We start from the raw sequence: 7,842 nt of genomic DNA, 5'->3' as shown, positions 1-7,842 counted from the left end.
TGATTAATCTTGAAGAAACCGACAATGGAGAAGGGAAATTTCGAGAGATAGGGGAGGATGGATCAACTTCAGTAGATTTTAGGGTTTAGAGGTGTTTTTTTATTATATATTGAGTGTTATAATGCATTTATGAAGAAATCCACTCGATTAGGAAACAAAATAAAATATGAATGAGAAAATCTGGTATAATAACTAACCAAATTCGGTTTGGACAACAATAAAACGAATTAGTATGTTTTACAACATTAATTTAGATATCTTGGAGCTTAAGTTTCGTTAATGTAGACTAAAATATGCAAAACTAGTCCCTGTACTTCCATAAATGCGATTTTAGCCGTTTTAAGCGATTTTAAAGGTTTTTAAGCATAGTTAACGAGTTTTAAAGTTATATGAATATAAAATAAGCCTAACAAAGTTAAATACTATAAAATTTAAGATGTTAATAATTTGAAAGATCCGAAATATATTCCCGATTCGAGTAAACAAATACGAATTCAAATACGAAAAACCCGAGTTGTTACATCCTTCATCAAGAGGAATATCCTAATGCGTTTCGAAATCCAGCAGAGACAATCTGTGATAATGGATCTCAATTCATTGGTAAGAGAACCACCGAATTTTGTGCTGCATGGGGTATAAAGATGATCACTTCCATGCCAGTACATCCTCAAGCCAATGACAATCGGAATCCTCAAACAAGATCGTTGTCAACAATTTGAAGAAGAAGCTGGAGACAAAGAAAGGAAAATGGGCCAAAGAACTGTCATTTGTGTTATGGGCAGATATAACCACATCGAAGAATGCAATAGGGCAAACTCCTTTATCGTTAGTGTTTGGGACCGAAGCAATGATTCTAATTGAAATGGAATTTTGTAAGAACTTGTATGGCTGCATATAACAAACAATCACTTAGTCTTAAAATAAGCACGTCAGGATCAGAAGATTCCATGTGGGAGATCTAGAAATAAGGAAGACATTTATGAATATAACAGATCCCTAGGATTGAAAAATAGCACCTACATGGGAAGGACCGTATAGGATCAAGGCTGAAGCAGGAAAATGAGTGTATTAACTATCTGCTATGGACGGCAAGATCCTACCAAGATCCTGGAATGCTGTTCACCTTATACTCTACTTCGTGTAAGTTATAATTTTATTTCTAACTTGGTTTGGTATGTATCCTAACCTTATTATTTCAATTATTTAGTTCTTTTTATATTATTTTTGAATCCCATTACTGACTTAAGCATCAGAGGGGTGTTAACCAAGCTAACACCCACCCTCACAAAGTTTCAAGTGTTTTGTAGAAACGGGATCCCGACTAAGAAGTGAATTCATTCATAGGGGTTTGGCCACCTCTTCAAGTTTAAGGTATAAATTCCTTTAAAGGTTTAAAGGTTTTCGCGTTTCTTCGAATTGGGTTTGAACACTTCGCCTGGGTGCGTGATGTCCAAGTATAGTTCAAGATAGTGGGACCAGTCAATGTTTTAATAGCTGACAATTTCACTATTATTGGCTATATCTTGGATCCTCAAGTATATTATCAATGGAATAACACGAACATGTTATACTACGGGCTTGACCCAAGCATTTAACACGTAACAATTACGTGTTAAACTAAGGTTTTGGCATTTACATGTCACTTACGATTAGCTTACCCCAAGTACTTAACACTAAGGTGTGCTAACTCAATATCAACGTTATTTTTGGGATTTTCCCCAGGATCTTTATGATCAATCAAAGTTATTTTTGGGATTTTGCGCAGGATCCTCATGATCACCCGATGATGCTAAATTGTCGCTATCTATTCAAAAACAATTAAAATCAGTTCATAATCACTTAAGCAAGCTAGGGAAAGTAGGTGTCGAACCACGAGGAGTATGTGGTCAGTGTAACGTGCAACCAATAAATAATATTATGAAGTAATAAAGTGTAGTGCTGATCACACAAGCAAATAGTTTGGTTTTTAGATGATTAAGAAATTTAACAAATTAAAGCAATTAAAAAAATCAAATCACACCCGGGGTTCAAGAATGCAAACAAACAATAATCTCATGCAACCTAACAGATTAACTATTCCTGATTAACATAGACTGATTAATGAGCTAAACTTTAGGCATCAACAATCGTTAAAACACGTCACTGGTTATCAAACTGTCCCTGCCAGTTTGACTCAAATAAGGGCAATTGTATGCTTATTTGTATTCAACTTATCAAAACAATCCTGTGAGCATTATTATAGCAACCGACAAACTAATCGTTCTGATCAACGTAAACCTAAACCGACTGAATGCACATCAATACTAAACATTAATACTCATAGATTACTCATCAACAGTTACAAAGTATGTGCTCTTAATACATGAGAAAATTGAAAGTAATACAAACTTTACATCCCAGATATGATTCGAGAAGACTAGCTGAGCATCGTCATTGATAGGTCTTCAATTATGATGAGGAAGGCCATTAAGATTGACCAAGATATGATTGGTAGCCCTGGAATTCACCCAAAATCGCCTAATATCTACCGGAAGTCGTCAGTACTGATTAGGGTTCGTAAAATAGAAGTTATAGGTCAAAACCTGCTTTTTCCCGTTTTTTATGTCCATAGCGATACACGATAGTCATAACCTCATACCATCGCGTATAGCTACCTAAGAAATCCTCATATTCAGATTTTTCTCATCGAGAAACCCAAAATTCATATATTATGGGTCCCTAACTCATTTTCTAGCCCAGGATATGCCCGTTTTACTTCTTGGTCGCGTTTTGTCAACCCATCTTGTTCAGTTTTAGCATCGGCTTATGATTTCTCATCCATACTCTTCCCGAATCCTTGTAACACTTCCCAATACATCAAATCATGCTCCGGTCTTTCCGAGATGTCATTCCATGCCCGTATAAGTCTCCAATTTAGCATCTTTAACGATCAATGACATGAAATACAAAAGCACGTATGAAATACCAAAGTTATAACAATATACTCAATAAAACTACATAAGTAATGCACTAATATATATACAATATACCCGACCATCACCAGATTACAATAATGATCCTTAAAGAAATATTATACTAACATATTTTACAGGATCTCAAGGAAAAGTTAAGGAGTCCGCTAAAAATTGACCATATCCAAAGGTTACTTCTACTTATGACGATATGATAATTTCTTTTGCTTTTCTGAATGAGCGGTGAAAAGTTGTTTTCTTATCGTCTTTTTGATCAAATAGTTTGCAATTTAACTTTTTCATGATAATAAGGTATTGATTACAACATTTTTATATATGTAAAAGTAAATCGACATGAATAATGCTGAAAGATAATCATTATATTCATCAAGATTAGATACACCTGCCTTCGTCCTGAAAACCTCAGGATCCCTCCACTAGGAATATCACACATTTTCAAACTTAATTAGAAATGATCAAGGTTTCGTCTTGAAAACCTTAGAATCCATTCACCTTGACCATTCATTGTTTTAAACCTAAAGCTAAGATTGTTCAAACGTCACCATGAATGAAAAAAGTAAATTGTTTAGTTACAACCAATCCTACTAATTCTACATTTTGCTGACATATGGTATGTGTACCTATTCAAGTTATTATTATTTTTATGCTTTTAACCCTATAGATATTTTAGTTATTGACCGATCTCAGCTAACTAACTCACGACTTTTATATAATATGTTTATTAAAATAATCCGTTTATTTCATACAAATTTTTCTAAACAAGGATTTGAGTATTTGAATTTGATTAAAAACCTTACATGAAAACTTTTAAAACATCTCGTGTAACACCCCGACCGATGGCGGATTATACATCGGGGCGCCACGTATTGTTTCATTACTCGTGACACTATTTGGGTGTCAATATTTAATAAATACATTTTCATTGCGCACGCGCAGAACACGAATCGTAAAGTAACATAAATCATATCATAACACAAAATATTCAAATAACATAATTTGTCTTGTTACATTTTAATCTAGGTCCAAAGAAAAAGAAAACATCCTACGTGTCCTTGAGATTTCCAAAAGCAGCTACAGCAAACCTGAACATGTGTTAAAATAAAACGTCAACACTTGCGTGTCGGTGAGAAATCAAGTTTAATAGATATAAATAGATAATAACAAACACTGCGCGCAACATGTGCCTAACTGGGGTTTAACATAGGGTGTAATCAGATTGTGATCAAGCCTAAATAGATCATAGCTCATAGTTCAATCCGTGCTCCCAATCGAGCACAAAAACGAATAATCATACGTGCATGTGTAAACAAAACAAGAAAACCGTAAACGATAGGTCTCCCGTGTTCATCTAATGGATCCATGAAAACTTCGGACTAGGCCGAACAAAGCGGTTAATGATTCACACATACAAATAAACAGCCAAGTAAACGTCCATAACACATGGGGTTTTGCGCACATAAATTTCATAAACAAGTTTAAGACTCAAGTTGTACGAACACATGAACATCCCAAAACGTTAAAAATAAAAGGGGATTAAGTACGAGATTACTCACTTGTAAACGGTGCGTTGAAAGATAATGCAAGAACCAACTTTTAAACAAGCACAAGTTAACCTATAAATAAGAGGTTATTGGTTTAACGATTGGTTTTTATGACTTGAATATATGCAGTAAGTGTCGATTTTTGTTAGTTAAACAAATTAAAACTAAATATATATATTTATAATTACCGAGATCTGGGCAGAACAGAAGAGAAGACGGAGGCAAGAGAGTGGTGGCGTTGCTGAGGAAACTACGGCAGAGAGCAAAGGGAGAGAGAGATTTGGGGAGTGTTTAAGTGTAGTGTGTGTAGTGTTAAGAAAATAGCTAAATTTATAGGAAAACCCAAGGGAACACAATCCCTTAAAAAGGGGAAAAGATCTTATCAAATCAAGCAAAAGATATTAAAAAGCATAAGAAAACAAAAGCAAAAGATATCAAAAGATATGCCGGCAGCTGCAGGGGATGGGGAAGGCTGACAGGTTACATATCAAAGCATGGGAGGTGTCAGATAAAGCACTGTTCAAGGCATGCAAAAGAAGATTTCAAAAGATTATGTCAGTCACTTTTTCTGTCAACCAATAGGATTGGTGCGCATGCTGCGCCGAAAGTGGCTTTTCGGACAGATGTCGGAACTGACCTACAGTGCTCAAACAAAAGATAAGATATACAGGCTGACAAAAACTGAAGAAAAGACTTAAGGTCTAGCGCGAGAATACTCGAGCGCGCGCGAGGGCGAAGGCAGACAGAGAACAATCCTTAGCGCGCCGCGGGAAGAACTATAATCCTTAGCGCGTCGCGGGAAGAACTATAATCCTTAGCGCGCCGCGGGAAGAACTATAATCCTTAGCGCGTCGCGGGAAGAACTACAATCCTTAGCGCGCCGCGGGAAGAACTACCATTCTTAGCGCGCTGCGGGAACAGTTCGCCTCGCGTATCGCAGGAACAGCTGATCTTCAAGCAGGCTTCCTTGTAAGGAGTCTGGCGCGTGGAGCTGCGCAGACATCCTTAGGCGGGAAGAACCAAAGGACAAGCAAAGAGTTAAGAAAAAAAGGTTCAAGGTGTAAGGGTTAAGCAGGGGGGCGGGACGGCGACAAGGGAGAAAAAGGGCGAGATGGCGACAAGAGAGGAAAAGGGCGGGACGGCGACAAGAAAGAGAAAGAGGCGGGACGGCGGAAAGGAATTATTATTATTAGTAAGTAATATAAAAATATATATATATAAATTATTTAATGTTAAATTTACAAAGATTAATAATCAAATTTTAAATCATAAAAAGAATCGGATTCGAAAACGGGTACCTGGGTCGGGTCGGATTTGGGCAGATGTCACAGTCTCCCCTACTTTAAGAAATTTCGTCCCGAAATTTATCTCGAAGTAGGATGCGCAGAGAAAAGGTGCGGGTAATTGATCTTCATTTGATCTTCCCTTTCCCAAGTGAACTCGGCTCCGCGCTTGGACGCCAACGAACTTTGACAATAGGGATGCGACTGCGCTTGGTTTGCTTTACCTCGCGATCCATAATCTCAACAGGCTTCTCAACGAAATGCATAGACTCATCAACTTGAACTTCATCAAGTGGTATGTGGAGGTTCTCGTCAGCTAAACATTTCTTGAGATTGGATACATGGAACGTTGGATGCACATTGCTGAGCGCGGGCGGCAGGTCCAGTTTGTAGGCAACTTTTCCCACCCTCGCAAGAATCTTGAACGGACCAACATAACGAGGTGCAAGCTTACCTTTCTTCCCAAAGCGGACAACACCCTTCCAGGGCGACACTTTGAGGAGAACAAGATCACCAACTAGAAATTCGAGAGGCTTCCGCCTGCGATCTGCGTAACTCTTCTGTCGGCTTCTGGCAGTCAGTAGATGATCACGGATCTTGGCGATTTTATCGGTTGTCTCTTGAACTAGTTCGGGTCCTGTGATTTGAACTTCACCCACTTCGTTCCAACAAATCGGTGAGCGGCACTTTCGACCGTAAAGTGCTTCAAATGGGGCCATACCGATGCTGGAATGGTAGCTGTTATTATAAGAGAACTCGATCAGAGGTAGGTGTGAATCCCAATTACCTCCAAAATCAAGAACACAAGATCGAAGCATATCCTCAAGGGTTTGGATGGTTCGCTCAGACTGTCCGTCAGTCTGAGGATGGTATGCAGTACTCATGTCCAAACGAGTTCCTAACGCAGATTGGAGAGATTTCCAAAAGCGAGATATAAAACGGCCATCGCGATCGGATATGATGCTCAAGGGAGTACCATGACGGCAGACAATTTCTTTGACATAAAGATGCGCAAGTTGTTCAACACGGTAGAATTCACGAATGGGCAGAAAGTGGGCATATTTGGTCAATCGATCCACTATTACCCAAATGCTATCATGTTTGCTTGCGGTCAAGGGTAACTTGGTGATAAAGTCCATTGCTATACTTTCCCATTTCCACGTAGGAATTTCAGGTTGTTCGAGCAAACCAGATGGGCGTTGATGTTCAGCTTTTACCTTAGAACAAGTTAGGCATTTAGCTACAAACACAGCAATATCCTTTTTCATACCAGGCCGCAAATCTTTGTACATTTTGTCAGCACCAGGATGAACGGAATACCGAGATTTGTGCGCTTCACTCAGTATGACAGAGCGAAGATTCTCATCATTGGGAATCCAGATGCGATTGAGATAGCAGAGAATTCCATTCAGGTTAGGGACTAGATGCGCTTCTGCACCACACGCTAACTCGGCGTGTAGATTGCCTTTGCTGATCGATGCGCGCTGCGCGTCGCGAATGCGCTATTCAAGATCGTTTTGGATCGGCGCGAAATGAAGCTGCGTGCGCGGCAAGATACAGTTGAGTTGACTGGGTTTGCGGCTGAGCGCATCGGCTACCACATTAGCCTTTCCAGGGTGATATCGGATCTCACAATCGTAATCGCTGATGAGTTCGTTCCATCGGCGTTGTCTCATGTTAAGTTCCTTTTGATCAAAAATGTGCTGAAGGCTTTTATGGTCTGTGTAAATGATACACTTAGTCCCATAGAGGTATTGTCTCCAGATTTTTAAGGCAAATACAACTGCACCAAGTTCGAGGTCGTGAGTCGTATAATTCTTTTCATGAATTTTGAGTTGCCTAGACGCGTAAGCGATAACCTTGCCTCGTTGCATAAGTACACAACCGAGACCTTGGTTGGAGGCATCGCAATAAACGACAAAGTCGTCAGTACCCTCAGGTAACGCTAGAACAGGAGCTTCGCACAACAATTGCTTGAGCGTTTGAAAGGCTTCTTCTTGCTTCGAGCCCCAAATATACGGTTTGCCTTTGTGCGTTAATGCTGTT

Source organism: Bidens hawaiensis, unplaced genomic scaffold (assembly GCF_021521415.1).
Source record: "Bidens hawaiensis isolate Kalapana, Puna unplaced genomic scaffold, B.hawaiensis_p1.1 tig00021698_1, whole genome shotgun sequence".
Taxonomy (NCBI): domain Eukaryota; kingdom Viridiplantae; phylum Streptophyta; class Magnoliopsida; order Asterales; family Asteraceae; genus Bidens; species Bidens hawaiensis.
Note: the sequence above shows the minus strand (reverse complement) of the source record.